The sequence below is a fragment of the Mesocricetus auratus genome, unplaced genomic scaffold (genome assembly GCF_017639785.1).
Source record: "Mesocricetus auratus isolate SY011 unplaced genomic scaffold, BCM_Maur_2.0 Super-Scaffold_100013, whole genome shotgun sequence".
NCBI lineage: Eukaryota > Metazoa > Chordata > Mammalia > Rodentia > Cricetidae > Mesocricetus > Mesocricetus auratus.
In genome coordinates this window covers 73373474-73398777 of record NW_024429196.1, presented here as the reverse complement: position 1 = coordinate 73398777, position 25304 = coordinate 73373474, and the positions used below count along the sequence as shown (strand labels likewise).

General features: G+C 43.7%; 1 long non-coding RNA gene across 1 annotated transcript; it reads right to left on the bottom strand.

The window, feature by feature from the left end:
- Window positions 1–359: 359 nt before the first annotated feature.
- LOC121143454 lies at window positions 360–2975 on the bottom strand. The gene is made up of 2 exons (XR_005880635.1): window positions 2681–2975; window positions 360–585 (listed from the first exon to the last, which is right to left on the bottom strand). It is a non-coding gene; the product is annotated as an uncharacterized LOC121143454 (long non-coding RNA).
- Between the last annotated feature and the right edge of the window lie 22329 nt (window positions 2976–25304).

The window sequence follows — 25304 nt, the reverse complement described above, 5'->3', positions numbered from 1 at the left end:
GAGAGCTGGATGACAGGACAGGAAAGAACCTACACACCATGCCTCTTACCAGCTCTCTGCACGGTCTTCTTCGGGCCCACTGATCTGCCCCCAAGACCAATTTGGATTTGCTTGGGTAAAGCAATGTTTTGTTGTAAAAATACAGCTTCTAAATAGCTTCAGGGAGACTCCTTCTCCCCTGAAAACGAACCACGAACTCCTGATAAAACAGTCATGATCCTGAGCTGGATACGGAGGCTGAGGCAGGAGAATCATGAATTTGAGGCCAGCCCGGGAGATGTAGAGAAGCCCTGTTGCCCAAAACACTCAAACCCCACCCCCCACTCAAGTAAATGAGAAAAACACATTTCATGCTTGGATAAACTGCATTTTGTCACAAAGTTTATGGCCCATGACGCGGATTTCAATCAGTTCTGAATTTGTAGATTTATCTCACAAGGTGTCCTGCCAAGGTGACCTCATAACAGGTTTGTAAGCAAGGATGTGGACTTGCAGAGTATGCTCATTTGTTCTGTGAGAAGCTTTTCGGAGGAGGCTTTAACATGCTATGCTGGCTGCGTACAACTTGAGTCCATCTGAAATGAACTAAAAGCCAAGTGGTTGAATATACTTGTGCCGGTTTTTTTTATTAAATTATTCAAAGTGGGAAGTGTTGTGACAAAGCACAAGGGGAATCTTGGCGGATTCCACGGCAGGCGAGGGTGACCAAGGCAGGGGACACACACGCCAGGCAGACGGAGCTTAGTGAGAAGTTTTATTAGAAAGGGAGGGAAGGGGGAAGGAAAGAAAAAAGAGGTAAAGAGACACAGAGACAGAGAGAGGACAGAAGAGGGAGACAGGAAAAGATTTGTCTGACCCAGGGAGAACAGCGGGAAAGAGAGAGGGTAAGAGGAGGAAAGAGAGCATAAGTGGACGGGTGGTTTTCTTTTAAAGGGGTCCTTTGCACCTGGGCTGACCAGGGTACTGCCTGAGTATATTCTGACAGGTGATGGGGGCAGGCCAGCATAATGCCTGAATCCTTACTTTTAATCCCACTTTTAATCCGGATTGTTTGAAGAGGGAAGACCCAGCTTTAATTCAGATCTATTGAGGTGGAAAGATCGCCTTCAAATGCCCTCTGCTGGTGTCCTGCTTGCTCCCTTTGCCTGCTTGTTCTTGCTTTTGCTGGCGAGTCCATCCCTTCACTGGCATTAGGGACTAGTTCTTCAGGCTTCCAGTGTGCATCAAAGACCAGCTGAGACAACCAGCCTCGTGGACTGAATGGCTACTGGATTCTTGGACCTTCCATTGGACTATCTAACCCACAGCCTATAAGCTCTTCTGATAAATCCTATATGTGTTTATTTCCATTCTATCAGTTATGTTCCACTAGAGAGCTCTGACTAACACACATGGGTACATCAAGCTCAGAATAAGAGCATATTTACCTGTATGGTTGGAGAAGGCATTCCTTTCAGTTAAAATAACTTAAGTTAGTATGATTAACAAAATATCGACACTGCGCTTAAAACACTGTGGTATCAGATATTCAGTGAACTTACGCTGTTTTCATTCCTGTAGTATCCAGCATCCTTTGGGGACCTTCATGGGTTCCTATATACATGTGTTATACATAAACTCATGCAGTCAAGTACACACACACACACACACACACACACACATACATACACACACAGCCCTAATATAAATTTTAAAAAGTTTAAGCCATTGGTGTTGGATGCTCTCCTTTATCCCAGCCCTCAGGAGGCAGAGGCAGGAGAATCTCTGTGCATTTGAAGCCTGCTTGGTCTACACAGTAAGTTCCAGGTTGGTCAGGGTTACATAGTGAAACCATGTCTCAATCAAACCAAACCAAACCAAGCTGCTGATATGGGTGTGGGGCATAAGAGTCACCACTAGAACCAGGCCTGGTAGAAAACAAGGCGCAAAATCTTGCAGGTAGAGTGACTGCGCATTCCATTTAAGCAAAGCAATGGAAGCAATTGTTCTTTTTGGCATGCTTCTAGAGAAAATAACTAAAAGACATGTGATGCTGGAATCATAAAATTATGCACCTACTAGGATTTACTAAGTTAAAAATGCCTAATCATAAATTGAAAATTAAAATTAATACTCTGTACTTACCTAAATATCTAATATTTTTACATTAAACAGATACCCTGAATTCACCTCAATAATTAACTGTCTATTCTGACACATTTGCATGCACATAGGGGCATTATTTAATATAATTTTTGATAATTATCATTTGAGCTAATCTAACAATGTTTATATCTAGCTCTGCAAATGCTTTTGAATTGGGCTGAAAAGTCCAATCTCTTTCAACATTATTATTCAACATTAACAAAACCTAAGTGAACAACTTTCACAGTAATGAATAGCAGAAAAAAGTACTGTACAAAACAATCCATTTAGATAAGACACTTGAAGCCAGGCATGAAGGCTCATGGTAAGTTTCTGGAAGCTTGGGGTTTAATTTTTTTAATTATTATTTTTAAAGGCATTTGACCATTCTTAGTATTAAGAGTTAAGTAAACTTGACAAGTCTTGCTGTCTTAGCCACTCATTACAAACTACTGTGCCCATCGCTGGGGTTCTGCTTGACACTGATTGAGAAAACAGTGCTCTGAACGCAATCAGAAGCAAGGACGCGCATTGTGACTACAAATCAAAGCTGTACCTGTCCAAGCACATCCTACAGGCCACATGGGGCCAGCAGGCACCGGGGTGCTCTCTTCCCTGGACTGAGCACTCCAAACAGTCATAGTTTCTCAGCTTTCCACAGTGTAAGATGAGCAGTGAAGAGGGGCAGAAAGGCCGGGAATCGCAGTTCTTGTAAGACGCATTTGCATAAGGCAACTAGGGTGAGTGGTTCCAAATAGAATCTCTGCTAGCCCCTTTCCTAGCTCCTTTCCGGGACTGAGCCAGGCCTCCTCACGAGTTACCCTGACTGAAAGGAGCTGTCTCAGGATCGGTCCTCTTGGGGGACAGCCAACATGCAATGATGTAATAATAGCAGGACAGAATTTCTGGACCCCTGCTGCTTGGCTCAGACATGCCCGGCAAGCCTTCTGTTGAGGATAAGGGGAGCGCCTGAGCTCGCACATCGCAGCTCAGCATGCCCCTCTGTGTGATCGTCAGTGACTCGCTCAAGTTTCCTTGGCTTCTGTCAGCAGTTAATCCCAATAAGCCACCTAGTGGGGGGTCCGCTTGCTACAGCGATGCAGAATAAAAATTACAAGGCACTTCTTACTTTGAATATCCAATGCTCACATACAAATGTGAAAATCTAGAGTACTTTAGATATTGTTTTTATCCCAAAGATTATGCGAAGTACGAAGTGATGGCAAACACTGACAAGATAACGGAAAACATTATATATTATTTGTTTTATTAAGTTGTTTTATTTTTACCCCTGTGACTTTCAGTCATTTAATATATGATTTTATAGACTTAATTCACATTATTTTATGACTATTTGACTTCCAAAAATCAAACGAAAAATTTATGGGGATTTTGCAAACCCTTGTTTTGTGTTATCTTTGTCCTTTCATCTCCAAACCCTGATGCGCTTTTGTAGTTTAAAAACAAATATCATGACCTTGTATGTGCATGTTGCGTGTGTGGGGTGGGGTAAGGTTAGAAGACAGCTTAGGGGAGCCCTTCCGTCTTGTCTGGGTTCCTTCAGGCTGGAGTCTTTACCCGCTTAAACCCCTTGCCCTCAGGCACTTCCAAAGAATAGGAAATTGAAACCCACACCTTCTTATGCCTGGGCAATTACGCCCGGATTTCTACCTCACGATGGGGCTGACTTCTCTTCTGTCACAGTAGCTTGGCTTTAACGCATCCTGATCTATGATTCAGAAAAAGACAAGATGGCTAGAGGGCGCTGCGCGGTTCCTGACACTGCAGCAACCCTGACCGTGAGGTCTGTGAGTGGGGTTTCCACTCAAGCCAAAGCTGAGGGACCCTGCTTCACACACACACACACACACACACACACACACACACACACACACACACACACACACAACAGAGCAGTGTGTGCAAACAGGGATCCCTTTACCTACAAAGAGCCAGACACCAAATAGAATGGTCCTAACACGCCCTCTACTGGGCTCCGAGAGCAGCAGTAAGACCTGGTGTTTCGCGGACGCTCCGTAAACTGCTTGCTGTGCGTTTTCTCACTTCGGTGCTTTTTTTTTTGCCTGCTGAGGGTGTTGGGTTCCGGTTTTGTTGTCTGAGCCAAAGTCTTTCCAGTGTTGTGTAGCTACTCCTTCACGGCCTATGCAGTCCTGCAGCAGCGGTTGCCTTGGAGACCAATTCACAGCCACTGAAATGAAGTAAGCAAAGCAGAACAGCAGTAGCCAGGCCTAGGCAGCAGAGGGCGTTAACTAACTTTCCCCAGCAGGAGCGGGGGCGGGCACAGGACCCTTGTCTGAAATTCTGGCCATTACTGGCTCCCGCCTCGCAGCTGCATGAAGTCTTGGGGGTTACAGGAGCCCTGGAAAGTAGAAAGTTACTGAGGATGCAACTCCCGTCATGTGGCAACTGCGTGTCCTCACCAACACTGTGTTCAGTGATGTAGCTGCTCTCACCGCTGCTTCCATACCCCCTACCCCGCCCCAACTCACGGGGTCACCGAGGCAGACATAGGGTAATTTCTCTGTTCTGTTAGTGCGCTATCTGGGGAGAGTGGATATTTCCTCATTTCTCCCCAGGAAAAGTTGCTTCAAATATTAGCCCCAACTCATAATCCTGTCTCAAATGCTGACTGCTTTAATCATTTTGTTTTTACGTTTGTCTCGACATAAGAGTAGAGGGGACTAAGTTTGGATTCATGGTTGAAATTGTTCTGTGGGAACCATTTGGGTATCCATACCACACAGACGAGTCTGCATTTACACACTTGTTAGGAATGAAGGGCCCTGACTGCAATTCTCAAACTCTTCGTCGTTGAGTACTAATATGCAATTACAACAGGAAACACATAATGAAGAAAGATCACTTCCTTCCGAGACACTTTAAACCTATCATTTCACCATCTTAAGGGCACAGTTTTCCATAGGAAACAACTCATGAGAAAGTTTCCGTGTAGATCCATACAATTCTACAATAAGATAAGAGGTGGTCTGGGGATATTCCAGGCATCTGTCACACATTTCCATCCAGGGCCCAGCATTGGAGTGTGATGGATGTTTCAGAAGTCTAAAAATGCTGTAAAAATTACAGCCATCATTGTCACCAGCCACATGTGTATCGTCCATATTTATCACGAGAATTTTCCCTCCTGATGTTTGTAACTTTCTCAGCAACCAGTGTCTGACTCACAAGATTCCTGGCTCCCTGCAGTCGAGAGACGCCGTACAGAGGCCTCTGAGAGTCTTAAACTAGTTAGGTCTCATGCTTACTTAGCTAGTACAATCATTCGTAAAACACTGGGAGTTTGAGATGGTGATATTAGAGTAGCCACCAGACCAAAACAGTTAATGTGGTGATCAGTCATTGAATCTAGACACACAGTGACACTCATATTGTCATTAGCTGATCTTTGGAATGTGTCACGGAAGAAAACACTCACTTCCGTAGTTAGATCACCATTACTGTCCATAATACACACTCAGGACAGTTAATCTTGTGTTAATTTTCCCAGGTTAATTCCTCTTTTACAGCAAAAATAATCTGCTCTCTGAGAAGGTAACTGAGGGCTGGAGAGATGGAGCAGCAGCTAAGAGCACTTACTACTCAGTCATGAAGACCACAGTTCAGATTCCAGCAACCATGTGACCTGCCTGGCAGCTTGTGAAAGCTTTAATCCAACTCTGCTGTGTCCAGTGCCCTCTTACTTAAAACTTAAGCTGGGTGCTTCTCCAGTTATGTGTCTAGGAACCTTTTTGTTCAGCAGATACACACACCTCCAATAAATTCTTTCTTTTTTTTAAAGAAATAATCAAACCCTTGAACATTACAGACATTAACTTTAGTTCACTGAAGTATTATTAAGAAAACATGCAATTTCACCCATGACACCTGAACAGCACAAATATATAATACATCCCAGGATGTTAAGTTCTTAGGTGCCTCTTTGGTGACAGGGTGGGGAGCCTCTGGCCTCAGCTCACCAAAATCCTTGGACACTGGTCCCTTCCCATCATTGGCCCTGGCTTCTTCACGTCACGAAGGTCCTTCATGATGGTGTAATATCTCCCCACCTAGCAGCTATGACGTTGACTAATGTATTCAGGTAGTTTGTAGTTATAGTGATCTCACTACTATAGTCACCTTATAGTTCTAAAACAAAAAAGGAATAGAATATTTGCAAATAACTTATAGCCTCCAATAATACCTCTATGGCTGGAGTTTTCTTTATGATCATTTATTGTCGATCGGTACAGAGGAAAGAAATCTGCAATGAGAACAAGCCTACTTAGTAACATAGTGAGTTTATTTTTTTCTATTCTGGTAAGATGATATGATATAACTAATCTTTGAGCTATAAAAAAAAGCACAATTAAGAATGGGCTGGGGTGTGTGTGGCTCCTTCTGTAAAGCGCTTGCCTTACAAACACAAAGACCTGAGTTCCACTCCACAGACCCATATAAAATGCCAGGCGTGGTGTGGTGCACTTGTAATCACCACCGGAGAGGTGGAAATGGGAGGATCCCTAAGGCTTGTGACCAGTCAGTCTAGCCTAATTGGTGAACTCCAGCCCAATGAGTTAGAGACCCTGTTTTAAAGGGGATGGATAGACTTCCTGGGGATGTCACCAAAGGATTCCTCTGGGCTCCACAGGAACACCACACACACATATTTAAAAAGAAAAACTGAAAACAAAGGAGCTTCATGAAGGGTCAACAAGAGACAGAAACAGACGTCTCTTTGGCACACACTGGCAATTCCAGGAGCATGGCGGCTGGAAAACCGTGAGCGGCCGCTGAGCTGTCTGCCCCAAGGCAGGGGTCAGAAAGACACCACCGGAGACTGCAGGGAAAAGTATCCTATGCCATTACCATGCTGAGAGGCTTCCTTGTGTAGCCCTTTTCCCTGGAAGGACTGTTATCTGCAGGGCTGTTAGCGCAGCCCCGAGGGATAGCATAGCCGATTCAATTGCAGCATGCTGATCACAGAGGCAACATTGGTCCTGTTGTACACACAGTGGTCCCAGGAAATAAACCAACTCCGCCAAAGGACAGGAGGACATGCAAAGATTAAACTCTACTTTTTAAAAAAGATTTGTTTTATTTTAAAATCGTGTCTGTGTGTGCCTATGTCTGAGTAGAGGTACGTGTGCATGCGTCAAGTCTGAGTGAGCATGTCTGTGTAGAAGCATGTGCACATGCATACAGGAGACCATCCGCTTTCCTGGAGCTAAAGTTCAGGGAGTTATGAACGTCCTGATGTGGGTACTGGGGACTAAACTTAGGTCCTTTGCAACAATAATCAGCACCCGGAGTCTCCAGTTGCCAAGAGCAGTGTCTGATACCTTGTCTACTCCAGTGAGGAACTCCTCCTACAAACAGAACACATCCAGACAGGTGTGTTATTCCTAGATCTTGGCAGATTTATTCATCTCACATATTCAGAGGTTTATAGACACCCATAAACAGTGCAAGAGGAAACTTCCATCTTTTAAAGATGTCTTCCAGATCCCCAAATCCAACCAGCACAGAAACTTAGCTAGATAGGCAATTTTAAAATAAAATAAAAGGACCACCTGTGTGGCATCTGTGTTTGAGATCTGAAAGCTTGAGATGAATTCACAAAATGTGTCTTTGAAAAGGGTTTCCTCGGGGCTGGAGAGATGGCTCAGTGGTTAAGAGCTCTGACTGCTCTTCCAGAGAACCTGGGTTCAATCCCCAGCGCCCATATGGCTGCTCACAGCTGTAACTTCAGTTCCAGAGGACCTGACACCCTCACACAGACATACATTCAGACAGAACACCAATGTACATAAAATTAAAAGAAGTATTTGGGGCTGGAGAGATGGCTCAGAGGTTAAGAGCACTGACTGTTCTTCCAGAGGTCCTGAGTTCAATTCCCGGCAACCACATGGTGGCTCACAACCAGCTTGAATGAGATCTGGCGCCCTCTGCTGGCATGCAGGCAGAAGACTGTATACACAACAAATAAATAAAATATTAAAAAAAAGAAACAGTTAAAAAGGTTTTCTCGTGGGGTGTAGCCTTGGTGGAAGAGTGTCTTCCTAGTGTACACAAAGCCCTGAGTTCTCTCCCCGGGTCTGAAAAAATGCCTGCAGGGTGGTACAAGCCTATAACCCAGTACTCAGGAGGAGGGGGCTGGCTATATTGCTGAGCCTGGGTCTCAGTGGTAGAGTAAATGCTTGGAGGGTCCAAGGTTCTTAGTTCAAACCTTAGTACCACAAAAAATACAAAAATGAGCAGAGCACTGTAATTGGAGCCACTTTGCTGAATATGAGGTAAAACTTGAGCTGGGTCGAGGGGCCAAAGGAGGGGAAAGTGTGGTGACATATTGTTTGTGATCTAACCTCTCCCAGTGCTCAGACTGAAGGGATGATTCGCTGGACCTCAGAGTGCATCTCCAGGCTGCACTGCTCTCCACCAATCCTCAGAATCCTAGACTGCAATGCTCGTCGCCTCAAAGTGGCTGGAGACTAATTGCCACATGAGACCCTTTGCTTCTTCCTTACATACCTCTCTAGTGCTGAGATTAAAGGTGTGAGCTGTTTCTCTTTTAGACTGATTCACTCCCATGCAGCCCTGGGTGGCCTTAAACTCACAGAGATCCATCTGCCTCTGTCCTCTGAGTCCTGGGACTGAAGGTGTGTGTCACCACTGCCTGGCTAGGGCTGTGGTGAGCTTTGCATTTTGATCTCCAGTGGCTTTATTAGATCATAAACAATGTATCACCACAGGGAAGGCTGCTTCTCCAGTATCTAGGAGCTTTTTGTTCAGGAAACAAAAGCAATCCAGTTTACTGCTTTGTAGTTTAAAGAGTGCAAAGTCCTGGGGTTCTACCTGACCTCTGGGGAGCAGGAAGTGTTCCCGTGTCCTACTCAGAAGCCCAAAGAAGAAAAAGAGACCTGCTTGACATCTCTATAAGAACCCAGGATTGTCCTCATTCCCCTGCCTTCTGTCACGTTGTCTGGAACGTGAGGTCCTTACACATCTCTCTCTAACTTCATATCTGAATTATGTTTCATCCATGAGGCACCAAAAGAGGAGAGATACATATCCTAAATGCCCAGTGAATGGTGAGAGGAAGGTGACTGAGACCGGGGCCTGGATAGCTGGACCGACTCCAGGCACTGTTGTCGGGCGGGCGTTAACACCTGCCCCTCTGGGACAAGGACCACCACAAAATCCTACCACCACCCGCTGGCAACTCTGAAATTCACAAATTGACATCTCCCAAGCATTGCTGCCCTAGGAGAGAATGCCTCTGCTTGGTGGCGTTCTGAGCAGTGAACCTGCCCAGCAGTACCTCAGATTTTCTTTCCCTAGGGGTCTGCTAGCTCCCAACGTATGGACTAAAGAAGCGCCTGGCGTTGGTGGCGCACACCTTTAGTCCCAGCACTCAGGAGGGAGGCAGAGGCAGGCGGATCTCTGTGAGTTCGAGACCAGCCTGGTCTACAAGAGCTAGCTAGTTCCAGGACAGCCTCCAAAGCCACAGAGAAACCCTGTTTCGAAAACACAAACAAAAACAACAACAACAAGAAAAACTAAAGCTTCTAGTCGGCCAGAGGGTGGCCTGATGCAGACTGGGCCTGCCTAGGTTTAATTTCTGGCCTTCCGCCAACCAGGGTACCCGACACAAAAAGCAGCGATCCACAGCACGAAGTACCCACACGTCTTAAAAACGGGTAGCCCCCAAGTCCATTCCTGACACTGGGTTCCTCAGTGTGAGCCCCACCAAACCAGAGAAGATGGCAAGAAGAGGCTCTACCGGTCAAGCGGTCAAGCCAGTGCTTGGGCCGCAGGAGGGGGCTGCGGTCTGCCAACTTGTGTCTGTACTGACCCCGCCCCAATGCCTGACTTCAAAAGAGCTCAGTTTTTATAGTTGTTTAGCAGAGGCCCACCACAACTACAGATAAATCCGAAATAGCTGGGGGAGTCAATTTGTGGATTCCAACACTGCCCCAGTGTTCTTGCTGTTGAAATTTCCTGTTCTAAAGCCAAATGTCACCCTTTCTACAGAATCCTATGAAAGCTCAACTTCTGTGCCCAAATCCGTATAATAGTCCCCAAAGAAGTTCAGTATTAAATATTTAGCATTTCCCCATTCATATGGATTGCCCAAATTTTATAGCTGCCATTTTGTTAATTATGCTAAAATATTGGAAAACCAAGTGTGTGTGTTTACATACAAAGTAAATGATCAACTAATTATATTAATTATGTAATGGTAACTATTTCCATTGCTTTTTTTTCTCATTCCTCATTGTGTAATAAATCAAGCATCACCAAGCCCTCATAAACTGTATAATTATGCTCTGTCAATTAGGATAATATTTCTGAATCATGGTTTCAGTCATCTTATACTGGAGATGTTGCCGCCTCTGCAAACAGCATACTCTTAGGCCAATAACTCATGTTGTAGCTTCCGATAGCTGTTTATGTTTCGTGTATCTCAGTTACATCACGGTACCTGAACTGAAGACACAATTACTTAATTTGCTCCAGAGTGTGCTTGAGAATATTTGCTGTGCACCTTTCTTAAAACCTTCTGAAGTTCATGGAAGAATTTAGGTGTTTAGATGGTCTCTAAAATGTACACAAATCTAAACATATTTAACCCATAAATATTACAACAACTGTCAGGTTTTCAGTAAAAGACTTAGGTTACATATGAGTCTTTCTTCTTATCTTGGGGGAGGGACATTTTGACAAGAAGGAGGATTTGATGAAACACAATCCAGGACTGGAATTACCCAACACAGAACATTTGTTTTTAAGAAAGAAAAGGGCAGCTTGGTTTCACTGAGACCTAGCTTTTGCTACGACTCTGGTACCCAGAGGTATTTAAGTCCCAGATGAAGATAACCTCCAGGACACGAAAGGGATAATGAGTTCTGCCACACGGAGGCAGGGGGCACTCAGTTCACTAGCATACCGGCTGCCCTTACAGACATCTTCCCTCCCAATCACAGGCCCAGCTCCGTTCTCCTAAGGTTGACCCCTTGGATTAGATGTGGTGTCAATTGTCAAGCAGATATTACAAACGAGGGTGCTGGAGAATTCCAGGCACACACTGCTCTCGGGCATGCTTGCTAAACCCCCGAGTGAGGACTCACTCAGACCAGACTGATTCTCAGGTTCCCCAAGACAGAACGAATCTGCCTAACGTCACCAGCCTGCCTTAAGACTTCGCCCGCCCCGATGGTTGGCCTTATGTTCTTTCCCTGGCTCTGCACTTCAGGGGCTCCCCAAATATTGGTGACAAGTCTCTTACAAAAGGCATGGGGGACAAACATCAAGTCACTCCATCACATTCATAATCAGCCAGTGGATCATTCTGTGGGTCAATGGGTCAGCTCAGAGACACAGCCATGAACTTGTATTTCTGTTGGACTGTCTATGGGTATTGTACAGTTTCCATAGTTTCTACAAGGTATAACATAGACATGCTCATTCCATGACACCGGAACACTTCCTGAGAGGGACACCCTTAGGGGATTTCACAACTGTGTGAAGGTTCCAGCATACTTCCACAAACCTAGCTGGCATACTCTGCTGCACACCTAGGTTACACACCACCTTCCTAAGACCCAAGTCTTGGAACACTTGACTGCTGAATTCTGCAGGCAACAGAAACATAATAGTGACTTTTCATGCACTCAGACACAAGGGCACAGAAAATGTCATCTGGCATGGGGCTTTCGGTTCAATCCTAGGGACCACAGTCCCACCTGCAGACTGCCATTAACCGAAGGGTCATGGTGTGGAGCAAGACTGCACTAATTTACTAGTGTATCTGGGGGAAGACCTACTGAGAGCTCCATGGAGAAAAGAATCAAAACCCAGTTTTGAGACAGCCTGGGACTCTCAAGAGAGAGGCAAACGCACAATTGACCTCTTGCCCTTGGGAGCTGATGGCACGGTTTGTACTGCCTGTTTTCCAAACTCCACTCCACTTGCTGCCTGGAACAGGACGACCTGGATAAATAGCCGAAACAATGGGTTGTTGCCTTTAGTAATCTGAGGACTGCCACACAGAGGCTTATGTAGAATCTTGTTTGCTTGTTCACTCCACCTAGTGGTTTTGGAGTGCAACATAAGAACGCAAACTGGACTGAACATTGACACCTTTCAGGGTCTAGCCTGGCTTCGGTCCATTGGTGACACCACCTCTCGGCCACTCTCATTGATGTCAGAGAGCTAATTCCAGGAAGATTCCCACACAACACAAGCGGATGCTTGACACCAGATGTTAACCTAAAGAGATGGTCACAGTGAAACAGGTAAGCACCAGTCACATCTGCAGACAACTCTTGCACCTCAGGGGTCAGAAGAGGGAATAGAAAGATTGTAAGAGTCAGAGGACATCCCAGTAATGTCAGGCTACACCCATGAGTGCCTTAACATGAGCTGAACAAGAGCAATGACAGTAGACATGCAAATGGCTGGGGTGTGGGCCAGGGGGCTTCAACCTTACACAAAGAACCATAGGCAACTAAGAAGTGCTGTGAGCAGGAGAAATAGTCTTCCCAGGAAAGAGCTCACCACACATTATCTAACACCAAATGGTCAACCCTGAAAACTTACATACAAGCAGCATTATACAGACTGAGAAGGGTGTATCTGTTTTAGAAACACACACACACACACACACACACACACACACACACGTGAGCACGCGCGCGCACGCATATATAGCAACAATTAATGAAAACAAAAGAGGCCATGATTTGAAAGAGATCAAGGATGAGTGTATGGGAGGGGTTGGAGGGAGGAAAGGGAAGTGAGGATACGATGTGGTATTATAATCTCTGAAAAATAAAAGAAATAAGCTTAAAAAGGAACCAAGTCGCAGACGTTTCCTGACCCTCTGTGGTCAGCTGTAAGAGACCAAAACACCACAAAATGGATATGCATAACAGGAGTTGTTGACCTCAGGGGCTTCACAAAGCCCAATGTTTTGCTTAGGGAAAGGTTGGAGTCCTGTGATAAAACGCATCAGCCCTCCCTCATCCCCCGTGGTCTAGACACTTAATGACAGCTCCACAGTGGAGCTGGCTGACAGTGGCATCTGTCTGTAGACACTTCCCTTTGATTTTGGTGCTCATCGACACCTGAGACAACACCAATGTATCTACATTTTGTTCTCCAAAGCTAACCTCCCCGCCAAAGCAGGGACTTTATCCTTTTGTTTCTCAAGCATAAGGAAGGTTCTAGAAGGCTATGTAATCCTGACAAACTAAAACTGTGAATGACCTTTTCCTAAAATAGACCCCCGATACTTCAAATAACTTGTAACTGAAAGATTCTTAGTTTACAATTTGAATACGGTTTGCTCTCTCTGAAGCTCTTATTAAAATCTAAGTGCCACAGTGGAACTGTTGGAAGTAAGTAATGAGTGATTTGGAGATTATCTGCAAGAGTGTGTGTGTGTGTGTGTGTGTGTGTGTGTGTGTGTGTGTGTCCACAATGGTCAAAAATAAAAGATTCAAAACAGAAGTGACTGTGTAAGACCTTATTGCTGAAGACACAACACACTTTGTGTATAGAGCCTAGAGAAATCATACTGGAACTGATGTAGAAACGTCCTCATTGCTGGCCAGCTTTTATACTGCCAGAGGTGCTATGCAGGCTCTTGGAGGAGAAAGTTATCAACAGACTTCCCCGTCAAGATGTGCCTACCATTGCAACAGTGGCATGCATGACTTGGCAGGAGGGGATACCAGCTGTCCTCTAAGTAGAGGCTTATTCCACAAGAAGGAATTTGTGCCTGGTGCCATAAGCCTCATCAAATGATCATGGCTGGGGAACTTACTACTGTTGCTTTGTTAAATGTTCACATTGTCCAACTGCCTTCTAAATGTTTGCATGTGTACCCACAGAGTAATTCTGTTTTCAACCTTGATCAAAGGTTGGGGAACAGTTAATGCTGAGACTCATAATTAATCAAAGTGCCAAAAAGTAAGAAACTATTGAGGTCTTGGTGTGGTGGTGCACTCAGATGGCCCAAGCACTCTGGACACAGAGACAGGTGGATACCGAGAGTTCGAGGCCAGTCTGATCTACACAGTGAGTTCCAGAACAGCCAAAGCTACATAATAGAGAAACCTTGTCTCAACACCAAAGCCCCAAAGAAACTGTTGAGGGTTCATCCCTAAATGGAACAGATATATCAACCACCTCTCACAAGGCTCAGGGAACCTTCCAGAAGAAGGGTCAGAAAGAATGTGAGATCTGGGAGATGGGGAGGAGTGATGTAAAATGTCACTGTCTGTTAGTGAGATGGCTATCATACTCATGAACTCACAACAGCGATGATTACTTGCACAAGATCAGCCCACTCAACGCCCCAGCATGGATGACGGAGAGGCTCCTGAAGTTCCACTCTTAGGTGAGAAGCTACGCATTATCAATGGCTGCTGGAGGAGGGGAGTTACTTTTCTTCAGTGGTTTGGCAGCGGGGAGGGTTCTCACATTCCTGTGGATGGACCCACATACTTGTGCGTCTAGGCACAAGTATGGAATCTCTGGGCCATGAAGGGAAGACTAATTAGATGTGTCCCTGAATAATGGGTAATGATCTGTGTACTTTTGTCGTGTTGAAATGTATACTAAAGCTTGGGATAGGATGCCTCTTCCTCCTCACTCTCCTTGCATGATATAAGAAAAATCTGGTCCTGACAAGGAAGCAGTTGACGTCAACCACCAGTACTGATGTCAACCTCTCAACGATAAGGTTTTCAGATGAACAAGACGGAGCTGCCATTCACTAAGACAAAGACTAGTATAGTATTGTGGCCAGAATCCTATCCACATGCTGTGAAAACCACAGCTCAGACTGCATCACTTCACTCTGTATTGGGGGCTTGTTGCGGAAGTCTATTAATGCTGATGTCTTGCATTCGTAAACTCTGGATTCAGATGTTTTCCTTGAAACATCGGTAAAGGAGGTTTGATCACTCCAACTTGATGTGTCTTAGATGGGTGGCCCTCTGAACAAGGCTTATTCTTAAAGAACCAACCCTGGAACCCTGCCATTTGTGACAATATGAATTACTTTAAAGGCTGTCATGCCAGAAGACACAAGTCAGGCCCAGAAAGACAAGCTGCGTGGTCTCCTATGTGAAAGATTAATGAGCTGAGCACACAGAGCCAAAGGTGTGTGTATTAAGCAAGTGATATGGAATTTCAGCTAGATAGGAGGGTGAGTTTTATGAATCCGTTATACAACATAGTGACTAGTTAAAAACAGTTTAGAACGCCTTCGAAAATTGCTAAGTGCAGATTTTAAGTGATTTCACCAAAAAGTGTTTGTTAATCTGTTAAACAAGTCAATTTAAACATTTAAAGTGTTTATACAATTACAAATATAATTTACATGAAAAATACTTAATTTGATAATTAGGCAATGAATAAATGAATTCATTTATGTGCTAATTGATTTTTAAAAATGTTATTTGTTTTTATTCTATGTATGTGGGTGCTTTGCTTCATTGATATCTGGGCACACATAAATTTGTGCAGTAACCACAGAAGTTAGAAGAGGGCACTGGGTCCCCCCTCCCCTCCCCCAGAGCTGGAATTACAGGTAGTTGTGAGCCAGCCAATGTGGGTGTTAGAAATCAAGCCCAGATCCTCTTAAAGAGCAGCCAGCTGTAGGCAGAGTTTTTGTCGGGACCTCTGGCTCCAAAATAAATGCACAGAGACTCAGTATTAACCATAAATGTGTGCCAGATAGCTCAGGCTTGCTACTAGCTAACTCTTGCATTTTAAATTAACCCACATTTCTTATCTACCCTCTGCCATGTGGCAGTACACACTGCATGTTCATTTGGCTTCTTCCTGCATCTCCTGAGACTCTTCAGACTCCACCCTTCTTCCTCCCAGGATTCTCTCTACCCTGAAAATCCTATCTTTTTACCAGCCAATCAGCTTTTTTTTTTTTTTTTGGTGTTTCAAGACAGGGTTTCTCTGTATTGCTTTGGAGGCTGTCCTGGCACTCACTCTGTATACCAGGCTGGCCTCAGACTCACAGAAATCTGCCTTCCTCTGCCTCTCAATTTTTATTAACATTGAGAGCAACACAGTTTCACAGTGTACAGAAGATTATTCCACAGAATTCCTTTTTTTGTCTAAATAAAAAGGAAGGTTTTAGCTTTAACATAGTAAAACTATATACAACAAAAATAGTTATCAAGTAAGAATTACATATACAATATCCAGTCCATTTGTATTTGGCAAATTTAGAGAAAATATTCAATTATTTGTTTTATCTTTGTGAGTCTAAAGTTTTATACCCAATTTACACTTTTATCATAACTAAGGAAAACTATGACTACAGCTATCAGTCTTAAACTCCATCAAAGACTCCAGGAAGATATACTATTATGTAAGTGATCAGGAAGTGCATTGCAAGCAATTTCCAAAACTCTAGGAATGACAGAGATGTCTGGTTGCCTAGACAGTCACTTAGATTTCCTCTGCAACATTGTGGCACCCATCTTTGGCATCCAGGCCTAGAATATCTGGAAACCTTTTCAGTGAAGCAGGAAATTTGAAGGACTGTCCTACCTTGTATTGGCAAAGTTTATCAGCCACTTTCCTCTGTGTCCTGCAAAATATCTGGCAGACTGTTCTATGAAGCATGAATCTTGAAGGGTTGTTCTTCCGTGTTTTGCAAAGTTCAGCAGTCTTTGTCCTGTGTCCCCTCGTGTCTAGTCTGTACAGCATACTGTCAGCAGTCAAAAGCAAGATCACTTTCTTTGTCCACTGGCTAACAATGAAAGGTAGGATAGAAAATAAACTAGGTATAGAACTTTGGACTTACTAAAATAGGATAGATAATGGAGTATTTTCTCTGAATGACAAATGAAAGTGGATTGAACATTGTAAATGTAATTCTTACCTGATAATTAAAACTTTCCCTTTTTATTTAGACAAAATAAGGGAAATGAGTGACATTTTTATTAGATTCTGACAGTAGAGCTTGCCTTGAGTCAGAGGGCAGAGCTAGCCACTAGCTGACCAAAGTTAACCATAGTTAATTTTTGCAGTTTTTGGAGACTGAGTACAGGTAGAAGACAGGAAGGACTAAGGTGGGACAGAGAGAGGATCTCAGTCCTTTTAAATGGAGGAATGGAGGGGATAGGAAGCCACTGGTGACTTCTCTGCTGCTTCTCTGATCATTCAGGTTTTTACCCTGATATCTGACTCCCAATTTCCATTGATAATGAATAATTAGATAAATGCACCAAAACATCACCTAATTTTTGCTTTATTTAATAATAAAAGCTAGAAGTGTTTTGTTTGCACTACTCTTGAGCTCAAAAGCCTGGAGCACCTTGGCTCCCCAGGTCTTTGCATCCTTTGATCCTTGGAGATTTAGCTGCATTGGCCATAGGGCAGGATGACACCTGAAACTGTGGACTTTCTTTGCACATGACAAAAGACATTTTGTTTTGTTTTTTACTCCTTATTGTTTTGTTTTTTTGAGATAAGGTTTCTATATGTAGGTCTGGCTCTACCGGAACTTGTAGAACAGGCTGGCCTCAAACTCACAGAGATCCACCAGCCTCTGTCTCTGCCTCTTGTGACTAAAGGTGTGTACCACTACAGCTGGCAGGACAAAGAAAGTCACTCTTCACCTGTGTCTCTGCAAGTACTTCCAATACACCAACACACTAAGTTAAACTGGGTGTAGTCATTTCTTTGACCTGCTTTCAGAGCCATGTTTGGGTGTGCCCTCTGTCTGTAGGCAGCTGTAGTGACAACCTTCTGAGCTTATCTGCCTGTATTCTAGCTGACTTTCTAGATATCGTAGGTATGCAGTGTGAGAGGAGAGGGCGCTTTTCTGGATTTCAGGGCACATAGACTAGAGAGTATAGAAGGAGTGAAACAGTGTATCTCATGTCAGTCTTCTGCAATTTTTTAATTTAAAATTATTTTTCATTTTACATACCAACCCTAGTTCCCCCTTCCTCCTTTTCTCCCGCCCCCAACTCCACCATCCCACCTCCATCCACTTCTCAGAGTGGGTAAGGCCTCCTTTGGGGAGTCAACAAAGTCGATCATACCAAGTTGAAGCAGGACCAAAGCCCCCCCGTATCAAGGCTGAGCAAGGTATCCCACCATAGGGAATGGACTCCCAAAACCCAGTTCATGCACCTGAAATAAGTCCTGGTCCCACTTCCTGGGGCCCCACAAACACATCATGCCACACAACTTTTACCCACATTCAGAGGGCCTAGTTTGATCCCATTCTGTCAGTCCAGAGTCCGTGAGCTACAGCTAGCTCGCGTCAGCTCTCTCTGTGGTTTTCCCATCATGCTCTTGACCGCCTTTGCTCATGTGATCCCTCCTCTTCTCTTCAACTGAACTCAATCATACCACAGGGACCCTTGCTCAACTATGTTCATAGCAACATTATTCTTAGTAGCCAGAACCTGGACACAACCTAGATGCCCCTCAACCAAAGAATGGATAAATAAAGTGTGGCACACTTGCACAATGGAGTATTACTCAGTGGTAAACAATAACGACATTATGAAGTTTGTAGGCAAATCCAGTTACATTGAATGTGATAGAAGAGAAAGTGGGAAGTAGCCTTGAACATATTGGCACAGGAGACCACTTCCTGAACATAACACCAGCAGCACAGACACTGAGAGCAGTTAGTAAATGGGACCTCCTGAAACTGAGAAGCTTCTGTAAGGCAAAGGACATGGTCAGCAAGACAAAACAGCAGCCCACAGAATGGGAAAAGATATTCACTAACCCCACCTCTAACAGAGGGCTAATTTCCAAAACTATGTAAAGAACTCAAGAAAATTAAACATCAAACTACCAAATAATCTGATCAAAAATGCAGTACAGATTTAACCAGAGAATTCTCAACAGAAGAATCTCAAATGGCAGAAAGACATTTAAGGAACTGCTCAATATCCTTAACCATCAGGGAAATGCAAATTAAAATGACACTGAGATACCATCTTACACCTGTCAGAATGACTAAGATAAAAAATAAAACACTTATGATAGCTTATGTTGGAGAGGATATGGAGTAAGGGGAACACTCCTCCATTACTGGTGGGAGTACAAACTTGTACAGCCACTCTGAAAATCAGTATGGTAGTTTATCAGAAAATTGGAAATCAACCTCTTCAAGACCCAGCAATACCACTATTGGCATATACCCAAAAGATGCTCAGCTTTCTGCAATTTCAACTGAGTGACAGGAGAGAGCTGCTCCTAGCTACTCTCCTGGGAAAGGTTTTGACAATGTTCTTCCTTCAGGGGGGACCCCTCCCCTTACTTTTTGCTGGAACCCCAGCAACTATGGACTGTTGTGACCTAACTGTTCATTGCTACAATAAATCTTGTAGTGCTGACCATTTTAAATTTCTTGACAAAAATCACAAGTGCTTTGTGGCAGGACCTAGGGATCTGGGCTGATGTAAATGTCCTCCTCATTTTTCCTTGACTTTGAAGAAATGAAATAACCAACTTAGCAGCAAATACATAACTCTCATCAAAGTCTAACTAGATCAGAGTCAGGGGTGGGAGCAGTAGTCAAGATAATGGAGCCACCATGGGGGCCTTGCAAAAGCCCTAGAGAAGGGCTGGGAGGTCACCAACACACCTGTGGTGAAACCTTCATGCCGCAGTTCTGAGCTAGCACTGGGAGATGCTAGGTGACACATCCAGCAGACTTCAGGGTTCCTGGAGGTGTCACTCAGAGCTGGGTTAAAATCATATCTAAAACACAAGGCAGCGTCAGCTGTAAGACAGAGAAGGAGCGACTCACAGAGTGACTCGGTCATCACAGCCATGCTCTGGGATGGCTGGACAGAAGAGCCACTTTAATGAAGTATTCTAACCATCATAGCAAACTTTCTGGGGACACAGAGTTGCCCTAAGGCTAAATCTGGATAGTAGAGCCAAGGCAGTTTCTAACCTGACCATGCACACTTTCTTGGAGACCAACCTGTTGCCCTCCTGCCTACAAGTCCTTCTTTTAAGAAGTTTTTAAACAGAATGAGGGCACAAACGAAGGACATGGGGCTCTCTAAAAGCCTTCATGGAAACAACAGCCCTGTGACGCTGATTCTGGCCCGAATGAAACTTTCAGAACTTTCTGTGCCAGACCGATACCCCTGAGGCTGCTGGATGTGTGGCCTAGCATTTCCCTGTGCTGGCCTAGAACTATAACATGAAGGTTGTTGCACTGAAAACTGTTGGGGAGGTCCTGTGCATTTGTCAATAAAGCACTGTCTGGCCTATAGGGAATCAAGATAGGAGGGACTAGGAGACCAGAAGGACTCTGGGAAGGAGAAACACAGAGAGATTCAACATGCAACCGCCATGGGGTAGGAAGCCCGGAACTATTTTCCAGTAAGAAACATACTTAGATTAACAATTATAGGGTAATTACTTAAGTCAGAGCTAGCCAGTAAGAAACAAGCAAGGCCAACAGCTTCATAATTAATATAGCCTTCTGTGTGTTTATTTGGGACTGATGCGGCTCTAGAACCAGGCTGGCAGGAAGGCTTCTCTCAAGGAAAAAGCTTCTCTTAACAGAAAACAAGAAACTCAGCTTCAGAACAAATCATAGACTGCAGCCCACACACTTTCAAAGGATTCTGGATGGCTGATTTCAGCAGAACCACAGACCAGGAGAGGGAGCCATCTTCCTTAATAAGACAGGAGAGCCCAGGCTAGCCCCCAGCTCTGAAGCTGTGCCTGCCTGTGTATGAACAGTACAGTGCTGTGGTGGGATCCACTGGCATCAAGCAGAATGCTTGCAAAAACAGGAAGAAGGACTGAGGGCCAGGGCCAATTTAGGTCCTTTCTTAACAAAGTTACAAAATCGACCCACACCCAAATGCAAGTGAACTCTGCAGACTCTTCAGTCCCTGAGACCGTCAGGCTACTCTCATCCTTCTGTGGTCTCCAGGCCCAGTTGAGGGTTTATAATAAGAGCATCCCCAAGAATGTACGAAACAGTCTGGGGTTGTGTTCACAGAGAGAAAGACAAAACACGCTTCGTATTTAGAGCAAGCCACCCTGCCTCACCACAGCTCTCCTAATGCTTCATAGGGAGTAACAAGCCCACAGTGCCCTTTATGGATACGCAGTAACTCCCAGCTCTAAGCTGTTCACTAAGTTTTCATGATTTGATGCGCTCACCAGCTTTGTCCCCCCCCACTAGCACCAGATGTACACACACAGCAGAAGGAAGGCCCAAGGATGGATCTGGCCGGCTGCCTGCATCCACCTGGCATAGCCGAACTCCTGCGAGGTCCTCCTGGCTCTGCTCACTCAGCTCTTGGCTCTCTTGTCGTCTCTGTCAGGGCATCCCGCACCCAACACCTTGCAGTTGGAGTTTGTGATGAGAGCGAGATATACAGAACGGTGTATTTCTTTATAAGAAAGCCGAGTGTCCTTAAGAATGTTTTGTTTTCATTAAAAGTTAATAAAAATATAATCTCAATACAAAAGCAATTCTTGGAATCATAGTTGGAAGGCAAGACTTCTGAAAATGATTTGGTATCAGAATGTTAATTCGATTCATTTAAATTTTAAAAATTGTAAGTTTAGATTGAGAGATTTTATTTATTAACGAGAGCATTTAGAAAAAACTGTGGGCCAGGCGTTGGCGGTGCATGCTTTTAATTCCGGTACTCAGAAGGCAGAGGCAGGCGGATCTCTGTGATCGAGGCCAGCCTGGTCTATAGAGCGAGTGCCAGGACAGCCTCCAAAGCAATACAGAGAAACCCTGTCTTGAAAAACGGGGAAAAAAGAGAAAAGAATGGGCCAGTCTTGCATAGAAAGAGTTTAATGGAGATAGAGGGATGGCTCAATAGTTAAGAACAAATGCTGCTGCTGGCAATGGCAGTGCACACCTTTAATCCCAGTGCTTGGGAGGCAAAGGTGGGTGGAACTCTGTGATTTTGAGGCTGGCCCAGTTCCAGAGCAGTCAGGGCTATACAGAGAAACCCTGTCTCAACCCCCCCCTCCCCAAACAACACATGCTGCTTTTGCAAAGGACCCAGATTCACTTCCCAGCACCTATACCAAGCAGCTCAGAGCACCTGAAACTCCTCCTTCAGGGGGTCTTATGCCCTCTTTTGGTCTCAGTAAGCACTGCACTCACATGGTACATATACACATATGTAGGCAGACATTTATGCTCATAAAATAAAAATAAAGCTTAAATGCTTTTTAAATGGGTGGCATGCTTGCTTTAAAAACAAGAATAAAATGAGCTTACCACAATGAGGTCATATACACTAGGAGAACAATTACATAAAGAACAGATAATATCAAACATTGGTGAGAAAACAGAGAAAAAGGAGCCATTTCCTTGCTGGTGGGACTGCAAATGGTGCCTCCACTGTGTACCAAAGTCTGGCAGTGCCTTAAACGTGGTTACCAAACAATCCAGGAACTTCATTCCTTGGAGTACAGGTTCTAAAGCCAGCTCTTTTTCCCCAACCCCTCATGCTCATCACTCAGTACAAAACCCTTCTATACCATAAATGTGAGATGTCACTGCCACCGACGTCCTGTCCCTTGGTGGACACCTACTGAAGGTTCTTCAACTCGCTACACACTGCAGAGCATCTCTCAGCCCACGGCGTGGCCAAGGGCTTGGTCCCATACGGTACACCTGCTTTAGAATAGACAGTTCAAGGGAGTCAGAAAGTGCAGCAGAGCCTGCAGGGAGGAAAGTCAAGGAGGCAGGACTCCTGTTGGCATCGGTAATGTTGTGAATGTGCCTGTTGTCACTGAACTGTATGCTTAAAGTGGTTAAAACAGGCACAGGTCAGATGACCCGACTTCAATCTCTGGGACTCATGTGTCTCCACATGTGGGCTGTGGCACAGACATGTTCCTCCTCCCCCCCACGTGGATAAAATGTAAATTTTGAATGGTGTAAATTGTAAGATGCATGTATATTTCTAATGACACCCCCATTATGGCATGATTTAAGATTCAAAAGAAAGCACTAAATACGAGCTTGACTACATTTACGGAAGTTCACAGTCACCGAATTTCCTTCCTAAATTAACTTCTTTCCTTTATAATAATGTTAAATATTAATCTATTTTATGTCCCATCCTTGGGCTTCATAACGAAGATTTTTTTCTGCCTCTGGAGAAAATGGTGTTTCATAAGGGAAAATCGTGGACAAATTACAAAGCAAAGCCTTCTGCATAGATGGAAGGGCACCAATTTTCTTGAGTTAGGTTGAATTGGTGGCAGGTCTCTGGAACCTTGGCGCCTCTGTACGCTCACGCGGAAGACCACTAGGGGGCGATCAGCACAAGGCAGAACACTGAATCCAAGTTCCCACAAGCTACCCTTTAAGGTTAATCACCTCTTTTGCTTGAAGGAAATTTACATCTGAAGTAAACAAAAGGTTTCCAATCTAAGGATGTAATAATGATCTGGAAATGTGTGTTATAATCAACCTGGTCAGAGCTCACACAGAGCACATGTTAAATAAGATGTCAATCATTGCAATAAGGGGAAGGAGCTTTGTAGGCAGAGTTTCTCTTGTCTTGGCAGCCGCTCCCAAATAACCATTCAGAGATGCATTATTAATCATAAATGCTTGGCTGTTGGATCAGTCATGTTACTAGCTAACTGTTACATTTTGAGTTGATCCATATTTCTTATCTAAGTTCTACACATCCTGCTTCCTCTGCATCTGATTGAGACTCCTCTGACTCCTCCCTCCTTTTTCCCAGCAGTCTCTCTGCCCTGAAAATCCTGCTTAGCCACTGGCCAATCAGCTTTTTATTTACAATGAGAGCAATACATATTTACAGTGTACAAAGACTGTTCCACAGTATTTCACTCTTTTTGTCTAATTAGAAAGGAAGGTTTTCTTTAACATCATAAAACTACCTACAACTAAAGCAGTTATCAAGTAGGAATTACTGTCACAATATATTGTCCATTTGTATTTGTCAAAATCAGAGAAAATATTATATATCTTATCTTTGTGAGTCTAAACTTATCTAATTTACCTTTTATCATAACTAAGGAAAGCTTTAGTTATAATTATTTAGTCTTTAATTAATCTTTAACTAGTCTTTAACTCCATCAAATATCCAAGAAGGGTGAAATGTTACCTAACAACAGAGACATCTGACTGCCTGGACAGTTACCCTAGGTTTTTCTATACCATTATGTTATCCAACTTTGGCCTACAGGCCTGGTATATCTGACAGACATTTCTGAGAAGTAGGGAATTTTGAAGGACTGTCCTATTTAGTCATGTTCTTCAGTCACTGTTTTTGTATCCTGCTTGTCCAGTTTGGACAGAATACTGTCAGTAATTGAGGCAAGGGCAGTTTCTTTGCCCACATGACTAGGTTTTGTCATAAAGTAAACTACATACAAATGTTCTTTGATGCCCATCATCCTTTTTTTTTTTTAAGTAGATTGGAACTGCTGGGAGCTGACATGTTTCACTGTCAAAAAAAAGTCTTATGATATTAAAACATTTAAAATCCCATAGTCTGTAGGTCTTTGAAGTATTTAAAGACCATCTATCTATCTGCACATATGCTTAACTTTGAAAACATACCTAATATGACTACACATTTGATTATTATAGATGACTAACTACTGATCTGTATTTCTTAGTTATACTTTATATTTTTAAATGAGCTGTATAAGCACAATTCCCCCAAAGAATAGAAATATGCATACACTTAAAAATAACTTGAAATTTGTATCAATAAACTAAAATCCATACCAAAATCTGATGTAAAATATTTTGAGATTGTTGTTTTTTTAATTAAAGTAGATTCAATAACATACCCTTTTATCCAATCATTTGTCTATCATATGCCCCTTTTTCCTCTAGAAAGAGATCTTTGAATTTAATTTTTTTGTTTACCTTTTTTCACTAAGACCAATAACAATTAGCAACCACTGCCTTTCAACGATAACAAACATCAGTAACCCATCTTCTGGGAATGTGGATGTTGTCTTCTGTGGCCTACACCCTGTTGTCTGTAGATGATGTGATCTTTGGAGGAACCTCAAGAAAAGTTAGGGTAATTGAGGCTCCAAATGACGCTGTAATGATAAGCGACACACTTACTGAAAGTAAAACTAAGTATTTATTGTAG